This window comes from Equus przewalskii, chromosome 2, assembly GCF_037783145.1.
Source record: "Equus przewalskii isolate Varuska chromosome 2, EquPr2, whole genome shotgun sequence".
NCBI lineage: Eukaryota > Metazoa > Chordata > Mammalia > Perissodactyla > Equidae > Equus > Equus przewalskii.
This window is the reverse complement of record NC_091832.1, coordinates 62,788,369-62,806,786: the sequence shown is the minus strand read 5'-3', so window position 1 is coordinate 62,806,786 and position 18,418 is coordinate 62,788,369. Positions and strand designations below refer to the sequence as shown.

Below are 18,418 nucleotides of genomic sequence, written 5' to 3'. Positions count from 1 at the left end.
TTAGAAATGCAAATTTCTCCAGCCTCTCCCCACATCTACTGAAACACTGGAGGATGGGGCCCAGAAATCTTGCTTTAAAAAGACCTCCAGGTGATTCTGACGCAGGCTAAAGTGTGAGAACCCTTGATTTAAAAAGAATAAATCCAGAGTAGTCCTGAAACATAGGAAAGAGTACTGTCAGCAGAAAACAATTTTTGAGACATTTTTGAGAAGTAGAAAGCAGACTGGTTGGAAAACTCAAAAGCAACAACACAAGAGAAAACTACAAATCTTACCACAGGCAGGAGAAAATGTCTGCTAGGACAGAGGCAGTTCAGGAAAAGAATTATCAAAGAAAAGTGGTGGGAGTGCTTTGGGGTTGGTGATTAATTAGGTGGCTGCCTTGAACACCCTGGGCAGGGCCCACCGCTCTTCCGTGTCCCTGGTTTTCTCCCCACCCTGCTGGTGCCAAGTGGCATGCAGCTGTGGCCTTTACCAGTTACAACAGAGGTTTGGCGTTGTGCCAGCAAAGCAGGACTCAGCCCCAGGTGGTTACTGATGGGAAAGGTAAGAGGCCCCACACCAAGGACGCATGGCTGCCTTTCCCCAACCACATTTCACCTCTCCCCAACGATCATTATTGACAAAACAAGGTAATCACTACAGGCAGGCAAACAGGGATTCTTAATTAAAGAGATGAGCACTCAAACAAGAATTACAATCACTTAAAGAAAACCAAAACCACGAAAGGAGCATCAAACTCAACAAGTGGAGGACCTGATAAAACTAATAAGAATAAGCCCATTGAGCAACCAGAGGAGAACTTTAGAATCAGTTGTGTTGATCAGGAATTGCAAATTGTTGTGCACAATAGAAAATGCAACTAAAAGTGAGCTGAAAATTAGAGGTTTCTTTTTATATAAAGAGAAGGATGGAGGGACGTCGTCCAAGGCCAGTGTAGCTATTCAGTGATGCCATTAAGGATCCGTGGTCCTTCCACCTTTCAGCTCTGCTATCCGTAGAGTGTGGCTTTAGTCCTCATGGTTGCAAGATAGCTGCTGAGACTCCAGATCACATAGCTGCCTCCTACGGATGAAAAAGAAGAAAGTAAAAAAACAGCACTTTTTTTGGCCAGAATTGTATATTTTATAGCACATCCAGGTGCAAGTTTTTACAAATTATGACACCTAGAATAGAGAGAGGCAAGGTTGTGAACCTACAGACTATCCACAGCATGACTGTGATTATTATATTCAAGCAGAGTTAAGAGGATAGCACATCTGTGAAAAATTTAAAATGTAACTGACAAAATAAAAGCTGAATTGAGGGACTGAACTGGCAGAATGGACAGAGCTGAGGTGTAAATTAGTGAGTTAGGAGATCAAAGTAAAGAGTGTTAGAAATATTTTCAGAGCTGAAGCCCTTAGAAAGAAGACTCTAAATTTCAAGGAGAAAACTGAAAAATATTCCTGGAGGATTTATGGAGAAGTTTCAGAACACCAAAGATAAAACGAAAAAAATTAAAAGATCTTCTAAAGATACAAAGCAGGCTACCTATGCATGTCAGTTGAGAACAATGCCCTTCTCTTGTCTGTCCCTCCCCTCTGCAGTCACTGAGCGAGCAACGTCAGCCCAAGAAGCCAGGAACACTTGTGTTGACTCAAGATTTCCACCATGAAGCAGATAGCTGCAACAGCGTGGTTACTACCCAGATAGCATCTGAGCGTTGCAAAGGATAGGAAATAAAGAGCAGGTGAACTCTCTGTCTGATCTCTATCACGTGGTATCTCTCTTACTGCAATCCATAGAATAAAATTAGGACACGAACCAGAGAGGAGTAGGCAGCCCCAGGTTTGGCAGATCTTAAAGCAAACAAACGTACACAAACAGGTGAAAAATAAAGCAATATAAAAAGACGTAGCAGACAGATTTTGGGAAAAAGAAGGTAGATGCTGCAATACTAGTATTAGACAAAATAGAATGTAAAGAAAAAAGCATTTACAGGATTAAAAAAGAGAGATTTTATATTTATAAAAGATACAAACCACAAAGAATATATAACGGCAGTAAATTTTTATGCAGTTATGAACACAACTGTGAAACCAATAAAGCAAAAGCTGATAGATAAACAGTAAATATGAGGCTTTGATATATGTCTCTTAGAAATAGACCAACTAGACAAAAAAATAAGGTAATAAATTTGATCTAATTTATGTTGTTTTCATTCTCTCTCTCAATATAAATAACAGCTAATACTTTGGAAAGACCAATAAAATAAACAAACTTTTGAGAAGAAAATAAAAGACGCAAAATAAATAGTATTAGAAATCAGAATGTAGAATGCCTTGGATATAGACAAGATTTTTAAAAATTACATGAGAAGATAAAGTATAATTTTGCTACAACAAATCTAAAAATTGAGATCAAATAGATGATTTCCAAAAGGAAAAAACTAACTCTACAACAGATAAAAACCTTAGTACATCAAAAACCATATGAAATTTTAAAAGATAAAACAAAAATTCTCCTAAAAATACACCAGGACTAGACGTTTTTATGACAAGTCTACCAAGTAAAGAACAGACCATTTCTGCACCTCATAAACCAGTCTAGAGTGTAGAAAAAAATTGAAAAACTTGGCAGCTAATTTTGACATCAAAGATGGAAAGCATAATACGAATAAAAATATAGGCCAATATCACTTGTAAATATAGATTAAAAATCATAAATAATACATTAGCATATAAAATCCATCACTCTATGCATAAGTGGGGCTTATACAAAGAATGCAAGGATGATTCATTATACTAAACGGGAATTTGAGAAAAGTAGTCATTAAACTTCGAGCCAGAAGACCTGTGTTCCAGTCTTAGATCATGCAGATCACTCAGCCTGTGTAGTAATGTTCATCTTTAAAACCCTTTCCAACTTTAAAAACAAATGATAAAAAATAAGATTACACAGAATGGGGAAGACTTTTTTAATAATGCTGTCATCAAGGTTCACAAAGTTAAATGTTTTAAATATACTTTTATATAAAGATGAAAGGGCCTCCTGAGTTATATGTGTAGGGCCATTCTTAACACTTTAATGAAACACCAAGATTTCCGGTGTAGAAGGAGAATAACGATCAAACATTACTCACAATATGCTGATACAGAGTAATTAGAGACAGCACATAATTCTCAAGAGTGAATCTACAAAAAGGCAGGTGAGTCTGAGAACCACTCGGTCAAGCAATTTAGGTAAAGCACTGTATTTTCTACGCACAGAGAGAAATACTTTTTTTCTGACACCTTCTGATGCTTCCAAGTTATTTTTCTAAGACACTGGTAATGAAATATTCTTAATGCAATGTTACAAAGCATCATGACATCACATGCCACCCACCGGAGGGAATACTATGCAACCAATAAAAATAAAATTTATAATGGATAAAAATCTATCCTTAGAGAAAATGCTGATAAAGATGCTAATTTTTTAGAAAGCAGAACATAAAATTGTAAATACTGTGTGATTCCACTTAATTAAAAATTGACACATTTGATATATACATAAGATATATAATATGTATAAGCTTTGGGTTCTCAACATCTGCAGCCATCTGGATTCACTCTTTCCTTCAAAGTAAAAATAATGTCTTCTTTAATTTCTCTAAACATTCTTCCCTTTCCTTGATCATTCACTTTTGCATATAGCTCTCCTTTTCTGGTACCACCATCTTTAAGGGCTGATACCCCCAATCTCATCATTCCTGAGAGTATCACTAAAAAAAGCCTGTTAAGTGTGAGGATTTTTAATAAAAGTTGAGGCTTACGGAAGGGAATTACTATAGCACATATAGGAAATTATCTAAAACTAGCTAGAAGAAAGATTTTCCTATTGTGTGTTGTCTATTGTCAAGCCACAAAAATTAAAGCATTGTGGTACTGGATCCAGAATAGATGTATGGAATAAATGCTATATCCAAAAATTAAATCTAATTTAAAATTAAATTTAATATAAGAACTTAGTATATGATTAGGAAATTGCTCCAAAACAATAGGGAAAGAACAAACTCTTTAATACTCAGCAAGGCAACTGGCAAACTATTTTTTTTAATTGTTAGATTTCCCCATCCCATGTCATATTCCAAAATAAATTTAAGATGGTTTAAAGATTTATATATGCAAAATTAAAACATTCAATGTTAAACATTAATAATAAAATAATAATAAAAGTGAACATTGATAAAATCTTAGGGTTGGGGAAGGAATTTCTGAAACATAAAAGAAAGAAACTGGCAAGTACATTTCAAAAAAGTAGTTCAAAGGAAATAATCAGACAAAAAACAAAAGCGTACTTAAAATAATGTTTGTGGTAGCGTTGTTTATAAATCTAAATATTTGAACTAATTTGAACATCCATCAATAGGATTTAGTTAAATAAATTATGGCTCTTCCATTTCATCTCTGTGAAAAGATGTTCACAAAACTCTAAGTGGGGGTAGGAGTGAATTATTACAAAATAGTGTATAATTTTTTTAGGTTTAAATATAAATAAAATTGCATTACTTCTTCGTCACAAAGTATCCTATGGCTTCCTAATACCTACAGAACTGCCAAGGTTTTTAGCACAACATTCAAAGCTCTTTATATCGAATTCCTTTTCCTCACTCCAGAGAATGTGCTTCACTCATAAAAATCTATAAACCTGTCCCAAAAGGACTGTGTGCTGTCTCGTTTTCATGATGCTCAAGCTGTTCTCTCAACCTGGAAGAAATCTTCCACATTTGCTTCTTAAGGAAACTCTCCTGACGCTTCATGTCTTTGCTCCGGTGTCACCTTCTGCTTGACAGTCACCACAAAGTCCGCCCCGACTCCTTCCCCACATTCTGTCAGAACAATATTTATACCTTTGCTGTACATCAAAATTTTTGACAACCCTCCCCCAGACCCAGTATTGAGTTTATAACCGTAATAGATGCTCCAATAACTGTTTGCTTAAATACAATACTTATAAAATTTTATTTTTAAAATTTCTCAAACAAAATAAAAAGTTAGATAAATCTGTCATTTTCTGTCATTTTTATTGCTTTTACTAATGAAAGAAAAATTAATAAAAATAAAAGATAGTAAACAAAAGTTCCTTATAGTTCCACCCCCCAAGACAACCTCTATTAAGAATTCGGTATAGTGGCTGGCCAAGCAGTGCAGCAGTTAAGTTTGCACGTTCCACTTTGGCAGCATGGGGTTTGCCTGTTCAGATCCTGGGTGTGGACCTATGCACCGCTTGTCAAGCCATGATGTGGCAGGCATCCCACATAAAATAGAGGAAGATGGGCACAAATGTTAGCTCAGGGCCAGTCTTCCTCAGCAAAAAAAAAAAAAAGGAGGATTGGCAGCAGATGTTAGCTCAGGGCTAATCTTCCTGAAAAAAAAAAAAAAGAATTCTGTATATATACCCTTCCATAATTTACTATATATGTGTTTAATTTTTCCATAAAAATGGCATCGTAACAGAAAAATTTGCATCAGAATTACAAGATTCCGCTCCCTAACCTTCTTATCAGAAAAATGTAGAATATTGGTTTTCTTCAAAATTCTTCCTGCTTCTTTCCCAGATTAGACCAGGCATTTGCTTTTAATTTTATTAGACCCCAGCCATAAATCCTCAATTTGTCAGATGCTTTCATGATAAGGAGGCAATAATTTACGTGACTCGGCTGGTCTGTCTGAACCTGTCTGTCTGACTCAGGCCTGTCACCCAGTCTTAGAACCGTGGTTAGGCTGACGTGGGGCTTTCTCACCAATGGGCTTAAGTGGTTCTAATTACGTATTAATGAGGTACACACAAATTACACAGTGACTATCTTTTAAGCATTATCTTAAGGCTTTGCAGAAAGAGAACTTTGATCATCAACACCAAATCCAGGGTCTTCTTGAGCTCTGTTTCCTACAATCTTCATCAAGGTCAATCTTTAGTCCCTTAGATCTCTGGGTTTCAATTTCTTGATCAACGACTGATCGAGCGCACGACAACAGGAATCTTCAAACTATGCTCCAAATTGTGCTAGAACCCTGAGAACATGCTCCAGAGGCTTTCAATAGAAGGGTAGAGAATCGAATTATTTAATAGATAATTAATAGAAAGATCACAGTTAATCAAATGTCTCATCTTGGAAATTACTAAAAATGACGAGAAAATTAAAAGCAGCACTATTATCTCCAGGGCCTAGCATAGTGCATGGCACATAGGAGAAGCCAAATTATCTGTTTGTTAAAGATTGAAACTTAGGTACCATCAACACTAGTTTCTAAATTGGAATCTTGAAACTTTAAAATACATCCTTTTGTTGTTGCTCTTCTTCCCCTTCGTATCTATACCCCTCTCCAATCTCTTTCAAAAATACGTTCTCTCACCAGCTCAGCCTTACCTGAATATTTACAGTTTCTAAGTTTGATAGAAAGAGTTAAATAGGAAGACGGCTAGATTCAACCAGGCAGAGAATTTGAATCTTAGTTTCAGATCTGTTACTAAATTTTGAACTTGAGCGAGTCACTTAGCTCTCTGGAACTGTTCCATCATGCAACTATTTATCAATCAGTTTTGAGCGCTTACAGCACACCTTATACTAAACTAAATGTTGGGAATACTCTGATTAATATGACCCAGCCCACTCTCCCGGAGCTCACATTGTAATAGAGGGAGGCAGAAATACAAATAACCGCAGATATGTAAAAGTCATAGGAATGAAAAAACAAAAAGACAGTCTCGAGAGAGTATGACCACAGGATTGCCAAATCCCTTTCAAACCCCAAAAATATACAGCTCTGTGGAAAGAAAGCAGCTAACTTTTTCAAGATCCTAAATACTATATGGATTTCTTCTACAAATCCCTGAGAAATAGGGATAGAACTTAAAAATACACAATGCCGGATGACTACAATCTTCTCCAAAATATCACTGCCAAGCTGGTCTGAAACTAGCAGCAACGATCAAACAGAGATGGGGACCTCATGACCAATGTCTGGCACATGGGAGGGGCTCAATAAATATTTGTGAAGTAAACTAAGTAACGCCTAGCAGGCAGAACAGACCAGAGCAGAGAGAACCTTGCAGCTTTTTTCTGTTGGTATGGATTTGGCAAAGGTTAAGACACAGAAAAAGTGACGGTGGGGACAAGCGTGGAGCACAAAAGTCACTCCTGAGGACAGGAACCTGGGCAGTTGCTCATCCTGCTATGTTTCCAAAGCTGATTTCTCAGCAAAATGAAAATAATGATGATAATGATGATAACTCTGCAAGCTTGGAGGTAATCACCAGTCATGGTAGAGTCATAGTTGAATGGTTTGGCCTACAACAAAGAAACAGTTTTTCCAAACATGAATGTGTCTTTACATTAAGCAGGCATATCTCAGGCCCCTAACTCAACGTAGACATCCATAGGTTGGCAAATCATTTACAGATGTCTGTGACTTTCAGTGTGTCTAGGAAGGAGTGGTGACGGACTTTTCTGTGGTATGCGTGACCTCGTTTGACTCGTCCAGTGACATTCTGCGCTTCCAGGTGTGGCATAGGAGAAGAAAAGCGTTCCACAAGGCTGCTGCAGACAGCAGCTGCTGGGTGAGCAAATTCGACGCTCAGCTGTTTGGCTGAGAGAGCGACAGATAGGAAGAACACTTCCGCCTGCCACAGAAGTCAGCTGGGATATCTGCTATTCTTGCAAATTGGTCTATATTAAATACGTAATTCAGGAGCTAAAATTAAAACTAAAACGAACCCACAATTTCTGGAAGAGTCTTCAAACATTCCAGTCATAGCAGCACTTCTCTTAATACAGCCAGCAGTCTTCTGAGACTCAAAAGGAATTTCCTCTAAGCAGAAAAGTCTTGAGAGAGTTCTTCAAAGATCCTTGAGAGAAACTCATTCTGAGAGCAGGAAAGGAAAGCTCAAGATGCTTCAGAGACTCCATATATGGAGAAATACTGTACAGCACTGAGGTAGGAATCCTGCCCAAAACTGAAAGAGCGAGAGTACTATTAAAGACATAACCTTGTAAAGCAAGGACCCAAGAACACAAATACATACACAGAATGCGTTAGACGTGCGTGCACAGATATGAATGCAGGGGTGATGTGCAAAATAGTCAACTGCTATTGCAGCATAGGATGACCAACTGTCTTGGTTTGTCTGGAACTAAGGGGTTTCCTGCGACATGGGACTTTTAGTGCTAAAAGTGGGACAGTCCTGAGCAACCGGGATGTTAAATCACCCTCTACAAGGGTGCTAACCAACCAGAACAGATGCCAGCTATACACAACCCATTTAGCCTTACTGAGGTCATGTCAGGTCTCTCCTCCTTGGTATCTGAGGACATTTGAACTGGATAAACCCTGGGAATCGTGCAGTCCTGTGTTCAGTTCCCTAAATTTCTCATGCTTTCTCCTGCCTCTGTGCCTTTGTGCAAATTGTTCCCTCCACCTAGAAAATCCCTGTAACTTCTTACAAGACCTCTTGACCCTGCAAAAACTGAAATAGGCACATGTCTAGGGTTCTTGCCTAGCACTCCATCTTTACTCCTATATTCAGAATTTGAGAGAAAAGCTGAAGCAGAAAGATAATTCCAAAGAAGCAAGACTGCTCACCTCAATTTACTTATGCACAAGGAAGAATTGGTGAGCGTCTCTCTAAATCCCCACCTCCAAATTCTGAATCAAAGTAATTTTATCGCAGCTGGTTACATTCTCCAGGGAGCCACTAAAAGCTATTATGGGCTTTTGTTCATGCTGCCAGGGCCCCAGGCAGAGCAGAAAAGAGTCTGAATCTGATGATTCAGGCACAATAATGAAGACCCAATGTTTCTGCAGATCTGGGCCACAGCCCTGCTAATAAGAGATATATTTTTCTTGAGATTAGGTTAGGCCAAGATGTCCCTGAGAAAATAACTAGTGTATGTCCTTGAGAGGTGTAATTAGTTAATAACGCACCCGCAGACCCAGAGTCCTCCCAGGTGGGGAGACTGGACCAGAACCGGGGGAAATTTGTGCACCCTCCCCTGATCCGGAGGCCCACCACCCTCCCAAGGCCCACAGGAGGCTGCAGGATTCAGGAAAGACCCAGAGTTGAATATTCTCCTTCTGTGGAAGGGAGCAGAGTTCACCTAGGGGCCACATAAGGCAGAGGTGTGAATGAACTGAAGGCAGAGCCAGAGATGGGGGAACGCCCAGAGGGACTGGATCAATTAGGGCTCCAGAAGGAAACAAACGGCACACTCACAACAAGGAAATTCAAGGAGAGTTTAATAAAGGGCCTATTTACAAAGGTGTGGCCAGGGCGTAGAGAAACACAAGGGGTTAGTGCAATTCCTGGGCTGGCACCACAGGTGTGACCACCCCTGGCGAAGTGAGGGAATGGTTACCAGAACCCAGGAACACAGTGCTGAGTGCAGGGAGCCTATGACAGGAGCTCGACACCTGTGGTGGTGGGGCTCAGCCAGCAGGCAGTGACAAGGCAGGAGGGAGCCGAACTCTCTCCTCCGCCTCCCTCCAATTCCCTGCTAATATTCCCCTTGGGGCCAAAGGGTAACATAGTTCAAGGACAACTTTTGATACACAAAGCAGAGTGGAGAAATGTAGAGAAGACGGAGGACGAATGGAAGACACCCAGCACAGGGACGCACATTATATATGCCATGTCATCTGATGTTTTCCTATTGAAGAGGCTAAAGGGTCAAGGGAAGAAGGGGAAAAACAGTCTTCTTCATCCCATTCTCTCTGGCACCAAGACAAAGAGGAGTCCAGTCACTGAATATACTAAGACACAGAGGCCATCGTGGCAGCCAGGAAACCCAGAATGTCAGAGACAGCAGAGAGGATATTTGCAAAAGAGAGGGTAAAACCAAACTTCCTAATGGACTCGGGTAGATCAAAACCTCCACCCCCCAGGAAGGGGTTAGGAGGCTCACACATTCCTATTATACTTAAAAGTGGAAATAGACCAGAAAAATGAAATTGAATTTATGTAGAACAATCTATGCACTACACAGAGAAATGAAAACTCTTCAACAATTCAGTGGTGATCTAAGCACGTGTCTGAGAAAGCAGAGAATCCAGGATACCTCTGACAACAACAAAAAGTCATGGTCTGCATGAACTTTCTTTTGTGTCACTGATCACAACTTCAGTGCACTGGCAGAAATTGATGCCGTTGAAGTGTTCCCTACAGTTCGGAAGCACAGGATTTGCTCCTCTTATATACCACCATAAGTATAATCTTTTCTAGTAAAACTTCCTGTTTTTACAAACTTACACAGCTAAGTTAAAAACAGAGAATTATTATTGGCAAGTTAATGGCATTCTATGCATTCTATGGATCCATGAGTCACTAAGTTCAGCATCAGATAAGAATGCAGATGAAGAGAAAGCAGAACACAATTTCTGCCAGCGGAATAAGAATGAATTGGGAGTAAACAAAAGAGTAATACCAAGGACATGCATGACACAACCCCCAGGCTTAACATTGCAGTCTTTCATTATCTTACCTGTTTTGATTCAAGAAACTCGAACAGGCATCACTAGGTTGTGGACTGCTCTGTTTTGGATAGTTGGTTTTGGAGTTTTGGTTTTAAAAATGACAGCTTTATTGAAACATAATTCACAACCATACAATTCAGTCATTTAAAGTATAAATTCAGTGATTTTTAGTATTTTTCACAGATACATGCCACCATCACCACAGTTAATTTTAAAATATTTTCATCATCTCAAAAAGAAACACTGTACCCTTTAGGTATCACTCTTTGCCCCCCATCTTCCCCCTTCCCTGGCCCTAAACAACCACTTATCTATTTTCTGTCTATATGGATTTACCTATTCAGGCCATTTCACATAAAAGGAACAATATAATATGAGATCTATTATGACCGTCTTCTTTCACTTAGCATAATGTTTTCAAGGTTTATCTATGTTGTAGCATGTAACAGTGCTTCATTTCTTTCTAGAGCAAGATAATATTCCATTGAATAGATATACCACATTTTGTTTATTCATTCATCGGTTGATGGACATTCGGATAGTTTCCGCATTTGGGCTAAGATGAATACTGCTGTAAACATTCATGTAGGAGTTTTTGCATGGACATGTTTCAGGATAAAGATTCTGTCCTCACTTCCCCACCCATTCCCAGCTGTATAGTGACCGTCTGCAGCAAGTCACAGTGAATCTTACGAGGATTCAAATAAGAACTGTGTAGTCTTTTGTATTATCTCTATAAGATGAACTTATTTTGTTCTCAAAAAACAAGTAAGATAGGCAGGAAGGCCATGACGAGCACCATTAAACTGATCAGGTAACAAAAACACAGGAAAATTTATAACTTGCCCTAAGACACGTCTAAGTGGTGATGCCAGGGATAGTATCTCATGTCAATCTCTTCCTTCTGGGAGGAATCATAAGATATTAACATAAATAATAACAATGCGAGATGTATGTGCTATGAGTCAAGTGAATGACAAGAGCCAAAATATAACAGAAAAGCATTGCAAAAGGTGATAGCAGACGGGGATGGGGGTGTATTGGGGAGAAAGGAGGAAGATACAAGGAAGATTTCCCGGAGAAGAAGAGAAGGTGGCACTGGAGCTGGCCCTTGAAGGCCACCTAGAAGTTTCAGAGTTTGACGGGTTGAGTTGAGAGAAGACACTGCTGGCCTACAAGGCAACAAGACCAACAACTTAGAAAATGCAAGCAAGAGCCAGAGAACAATGCGTAGTCTAGTTTGAGTGGAAAATATTCCCTATGGTTAGCTGAGTAGTAATAGGTTATGGGTTCCAATATAGATGTCAGATTAAAGAATCTGGTCTTTATTCAGTAGGCAGTTGAGAAAAATCAGCAGAAATTTTATTAAATGATTTTTGTAATCAGTATGGTGCTTTAGTGATACCGCTGTGGCAGTACTGTATGGAAAAATGTAAAGAGGTGGTAATGGGAGTAGAAAAACTAGTAAAAAGACTATTGCAATAGCCCAAGTGTAAGATAACAAATTTCTATATCAGAGGTTCTCAACCAGGGCATATTTTGTTCCCCAGGACACATTTGCAATGTCTGGAGACATTTTTGGTTGTCACACAGTGTAGAGTGCTTCTGGCATCCATTGGGTAGAGACCAGGGATGCAGCTAAACATCCCACCCTGCACAGAACACCCCACAACAAAGAATCACCTGGCCCACAATGTCAACAGTGCCAAGGCTGAGAAAACCTGGTCTAAATTAAGGTAGTGGGAGTGAAAATAAAAACAAATGACGGACAATAGAACCATTCTCAAGGAAGAAATGAAAAAAGATTTGATGATTGATTGGATCTAGAGGCAAAAGATAGGGAGCAGGTGGTTTACAACTTGGATGACTGACAAAATTACAATAGCAAAATTAAAAATTTTTGAAGAAATTGATAGTAGGCTGAAGAAGAGTGCAGTGAATATATGTTTTCATCTTCTCAGTATTCCTTTCTTTGGAAACAGCCTCCTCCTCAAACTGTAATGTGATTTGAGTGAGGAAGATCACACCTTCAACCCACTCTAAGTGGTGCTTTTCTGGTCTAGGCCTAGCCGATCAGAATCTACCAGACTTGGCCTTACTGAATGGTTCTCTAGGTGGGCATGTGATCCAAGCAGACTAATCACAGTTCTTCCTGCATGTCACACATGAATCCTGCCTGTCTGAGAATTAAATTAAACAAAGACAAGCAGAGCAGAACAAGAAGAGAGGGAGACAGAAACACAGAGAGAGACAGAAACAAAATTTAAGTGATCTTGTTTAAGCTCCTGGATCTAGCTATGCCTGAAATACAAGATTTAGATTTCCCAGTTAGATTAAGCCAATACATTTCCCTCTTTGCTTAAGCTAGTTTGAGTTATATTTCTATTACTTTCAAGTGAAAAGGTCTCCACTAATAACAAAAGGATGAGATTAGTTTTCAGTATGTTAACAGAAGGAAAATTCATTAAATAGGTGTAAATGGAGGAGCAGCTAGAATTTAGAGGACTAGGGGAAGTTAGGAGATATATTTTGGAAATCATTTCTTTAGACATGAGAGTTAGATGCCAGAATAGTTGTGATCCTTTTGAAACAGGCCAAAGACAGAAAGAAGACTCGGTATTTATTTTATAATTTATAGTAAAATAAAAGGACTATAAGCTATTATTTCAGAAGTCTAAATTATTAAATTGTGATCATTCAGAAATAGTAATCCTAGTAAAAATATTGGAAACAAGTTACTTGTGAGTTATTTTGAACTATTTGTACTGCATGTAGAATAGCTTTGAATTTGTTCGATTCTGGCCTAGCAATGCATTAATGATTTGCCTACCTGCTCTTAGATATCTTTCCTCTGCTTCCTTTGCTCTTCTCTGTATCACAGAGGGTTGATTTCTGCAAAACGCTTTGCCCAGGCTTCTTTGCCAATTGTCTTCTGGTTAGTTTGGCCAGTAAGAGTCGTTGGCAGAAGTTTGGAGTATGGGAGGTAGGAGGTGAGGAGAAGACAGAGTATGCCTCTCCCTCTTTCCTTGCTTTGGCCAGTACTTCTGGCAGTAGGTGTGTCTCCTCCATGGTCCAGCTTCCCCCAGGCAGCCCTACCCTTGGTGGTCCCAGCTCCCACTAAGCAAGCCCAGCTACTAAACTCTGATGAAACCACCTCCTCTTTTTGTCCCTCCAGTCCTAAAGACGCTGGCAACTTCTTGCTATTACTAATCTCTGGCTTCACCATTTGCTGTTTGCCCTTTTATCTCTTCCAACACCTTTGTGACCAGTTCCTCATGTTAAATCCTTTCTATTAAACCGTCTTGTTTGTTTGGGTTCCCTGACTGTACTTTTACTGATTCATTTGCTTAGTGTCTTAGTCAGTTCTGGCTGCTATAACAAAAATACCATAGACTGGGTAGCATAAACACAACACTCATTTCTCACAGTCTTGGAGGCTCGAAGTCTGAGATCAGAGCACCAGCATGGTCAGGTTCCTGGCGAGGGCCCACCCCTCGGCTTTTAGACAGCTGCCTTCTTTCTATATCCTCACATGGTGGACAGAGACATCCTCTCTCTTGTGATTCTTAGAAGAGCACTAATCGCATTTCTGAGGGCTCCACCCTCATGACCTACTTACCTTCCAAAGGCTCCACCTCCAAATACCATTGCATTGGGAATTAGGGCTTCAATATGTGAATTGGGGAGAGGAGGGGGGGGACACATTCAGTCCCTAACACTTAATCTCCAATTCAAATCCCCGGAACTCGGGTGCTGAATAGAAGAACAAAAGGAGTCCATTGACAATTTTTGACCCTTCACGTCAATTAAATAAGATATATACAATTACTGTGTTGCTGGTGGTGGATTTAAAGTATAAAATATAGTTCATAGGGAGCATGTAATATAAAATCATATATAAACAAAATAAAAATATAAACTATTGTAGATATAAGTTTCAGAGTAGAGAGAGATTGATGTTAATTGCAGGCATCAAGAGAAGGGTTAATGGAGAAGAAAGGACCAGAGCTGAACTCTAAAGGATGGAAAGCAGAAGAGGAGGAAGAGGAATTACAGAAGCATTATGGGGGGCAAAGAGTGGAGCATAAGAAAAGAGCAGGAACAAGCACAGTGTGTTCAAGAAAGGTCTGGCTGAAGCAGAAGCATTTATGGGTAAATTGGCTCAAAAGAGTAAGGAAAGGTCACATTGCAGAGGGCCATCAATAGAAGGCAGAGAACTGTGAAGTCTGTGGGATCAACCCCAGAAAAACTGAATGGAGAGACCGTGTCCTCTAGAAGATAAAGGCTGTAGACGCTTTTTCATCTGGTTAATAAAACACAGAGCAAAGAGTCTGAAAGCTAGCTTTTATTCCCATTTCCAGACTCATTTTATAATCTTAAAATCATCTCATATTTTGGGGCCCAGCTGCCTAATTGCAGAGGAGTTAATATGTAAGATTCATCCAAAAATTGTTAAGATTTTTATTGTTTTTCAGATGGCTAAGTATTTTTTAGGTATTTACTCTACACCTAATCTTGTGCTAAATCTAAGATTGTGAGGTCAGTTTTATTTTTTCCAATTTCCAATTTACTCCTTGATAATAAAGAAGACGACTTGATGTCGCATAAGAATGACCAGAAGGAAGGGTGTTTTTCCCAGCACTTAGAATTGAGTGGTAATTCTGACCTTAAAAAGCCAGACTGGAAGAAATGAAGCAATACTTTAACATAGTCTATTAATTGCTTTTAACAAGTGAAAGTATTCATAAACCCAAGAAAGAGCATGCCATTCGAAATTTGATGTGTTTTGTGAGAATGAAAATGGAAGGCAACATTAATGAGAGATTAAAAATTATTTTTAGAATTTATGAGTGGGTTAGCTTGACAGGTGGCTGATAAAATAAAATTCTACATCCCATTTATGTGAAGGTGAATTTCTTTTGTCATGTGTATTACAATTCACATTAGAATAGCCAGTAATCATTCTGCTGTTACCTCCACTTTCATTGTAGGAAGAACCTGTAGAGGCAATATCTTAGCTCTTATCCTGCGCCAGGAAATGAATTGCAGTCAGAACAAACAAAGGATTTAATTATAGCCTTTAAGGGAAAGCAGGAATAGTACACGTGGAACTGAAGTCTCGTCCAAGACAAATTTTTAAAAAGGTGGGGAGGAGAAAATAAAAGAAGTGAACTGGAATTTTAGCTTGTGGAAGAAGAAATCAAACTTAACTTCTAACCTTCTATAAACTGATATCAGCAAAAATTTGGTTGGCACTTAGAGTCTTTGAAAGGATTTTCAACTGATTTTGAATCTGTTTTGTTAACTTCTCCCAAAATGGTATTTCAGTGGGGATAATAAAAAGGATTCCACTAGATATAGCCAATACAATTTTATGAAATAAAGACATATGTGACTTGAACATAGCTTACAAAAGTGTGTAATTTCATTTATGGCTTAAGCTGGGGGCAAAGGACATTTAGTAGAAAACACATAAAAATAAACCTCTTAACAGAAGGCAAGTCAAAGCATACCAGAGTCACATAATCTTGTCATTCGGTAAAATGAACAGGCCGGAAACAAGGAAACATGAATCCAAAGGGCGTTTTCAGTTCTGAATAATGACGTGGCACGGTGAGTCAGCTTAATAGTTGCACTCCTCCAGGAGGACAATACTGAGCATTCTCCTAAGTTGGACAAATTTTCAGCTAACCCTTAATTATGAAGTCATTATGACAACTGCTGATGTGTCATCTCTGTTAGAATTGCTTTCGGCTCTTTTCAGCACCTGTTTTGTATATGCTGTTAGTATTAAGAGACTTAACACAAACGTAAAATGAGACCATTGCTTCTGTCAACTGCATGTATACACTTGCTGCGAAACATTTTTAGGCGCACACACACACACACACGCCACAATGGGAATTATTCTGAGTGCTGTACAGATGAGACAAGCTCTTTGAGCTTTGAGGGTCAAAACGATGTAAAAACAAAACAAAAAAAACAAAGAAACTCATGCCGTCAATTCATGAGCAATTTCATAAAAATTTCTTGAAAAGAGAAGAAAGCAACATTTTTCACACGGGCAATGTTCTGTTGGGGAAGAGGATTTACCTCAGTAGTCACTACACACCGTCCACACCTCCTAAAAAGCCTGTTCCCCAACATTAATTATGGGGCCAAACTTGCTTCTAGCTCAGCCCCACGGCCCATGAAAAGACTGGAACATAGAGGCGAGAAGTCATGGAAAATGGGGTCTCTGGAAGCAGAAGCGAGTCGCTTTCCGGCCCACGTCTGCTCATTTCACCCACACCTCTGTTCTGGGTGGGGCAGCATATAAAAAGAAAGTCCTTGATAATTACCTTTTCACATTCCTGTGCTTTCTCTAAAAATAATATGGGTCCTTGTTATGAAAGGGTTTAAACTGAACTTATGCAGAGAATTTACGTGAATATTTTGATCTCTACTGGTTGAAGTGGAAGTGTGTGGGATCCAACTGGAAAGCCTCAATCGTCAAAGCCAAAATATCCCGTGTCGAAAGCCCAGAGTAACTCATTCTCATCGTGGTATTAAAGATATATGTATCAGGATGTAGCTGCGAGATCGACATGCACTTGACTTTCAGTTCTCCTCTCTTGTCTGTCTCCGGGGGGATGAGAAAATGCCTTCACTCATACCACTGGGTCACTGTAGAGCCACAGATCCACGGGGCTTGTGACAGCACTTCTGTGAGAATAACTAACTTACACTTTAGCCAGACTGACCTGTAGGATCTGCAGAGTTCCACCAATCCCACACTGGTTACCACCTTCATGTTGATGCCCCAGTGTGTGTGTGTAAGTGATCATTCACAGAGGGAAGGTTTTGAAATCCTTCTGACATCAAAACTACCCAGTGGCTGGCTGGCCTTCTCAACCCTGGAGCTGAAGTCATCTTGTTTTAGAGCTGATGTTTCAATGCTTCCTTTAACACAAAAGCACAGTGGATCAATAGGTGTTTTGAAAACCTGTAAGCAGAAAGATTTATCAACTCCAGCCGATTTTATCATCACCAGAAAAGAGTTTAGAAATTACACCTTTCTCTTTCTTTTCGTAAAGGTTGGCACCTGGGCTAACAACTGTTGCCAATCTTCTTCTTCCTTTTTTTTTTTTAAAGATTGGCACCTGAGCTAACAACTGTCGCCAATCTTTTTTTTCTTTTTTTCCTGCTTTATCTCCCCAACTCCCCCCGCCCCCGCCCCCCGCCCCCCGCCCCCCGCACACAGTTGCAGGTCCTTCTAGTTGTGGCTCATGGGACGCCGCCTCAACATGGCCTGACGGCAGTGCCATGTCGGCGCCCAGGATCCGAACCTTGGGCGGCCGCAGCGGAGCACGCGAACTTTACCACTCGGCCACGGAGCCGGCCCCGAAAGTACACCTTTCAACATGAACAATCTAGAAAAGAAGGGAGTTAAAATGAACTGTTAAATAGAGGTATTACAAGAAAGAAAAACATAAATACCTATAGTGGCTACTGAGGAGCTAATGTTTTTATATGAGTGACAAAAAATAATATGGAATAATGTCAGCAGCTCAAATAGTGGATACACAGTGACTGAAAAATAAAGCCACAACACAGCTGATATCTGAAAGTAAATGAACTTGTGATCATTAAAAAAAAACACTTTAAAATTCTTTAAAAAATATTTTAAAACTTTAAAAGAAAGCACTGTGCTGAGAGGCCTTAAAGACTTTTTTGTGTTCTTACTGTAGTAGGTAAAAGGCGGTACATATTTTACTGAAAGAGAAATCAACTCCTAGGACACCAAGAAAATGAGACAATTGGTGATATCACATAGCAGAGCTGTTCTTCATTTTCAGACTCAAACACATTGCTCCAACCACGTTACTGCATAGTTGTCTTAGAGGTCATTTTATAGGACAGCGTGTTTTCTTTCATTGCCAAAG

The 18,418-nt window shown here is 39.4% G+C and overlaps 1 long non-coding RNA gene across 1 annotated transcript; it reads right to left on the bottom strand.

The window, feature by feature from the left end:
• Positions 1 to 869: 869 nt before the first annotated feature.
• LOC139081636 (uncharacterized) lies at positions 870 to 16,195 on the bottom strand. Its single transcript, XR_011536790.1, has 2 exons — positions 16,007 to 16,195; positions 870 to 1,065 (listed from the first exon to the last, which is right to left on the bottom strand). It is a non-coding gene; the product is annotated as an uncharacterized lncRNA (long non-coding RNA).
• Positions 16,196 to 18,418: the final 2,223 nt, after the last annotated feature.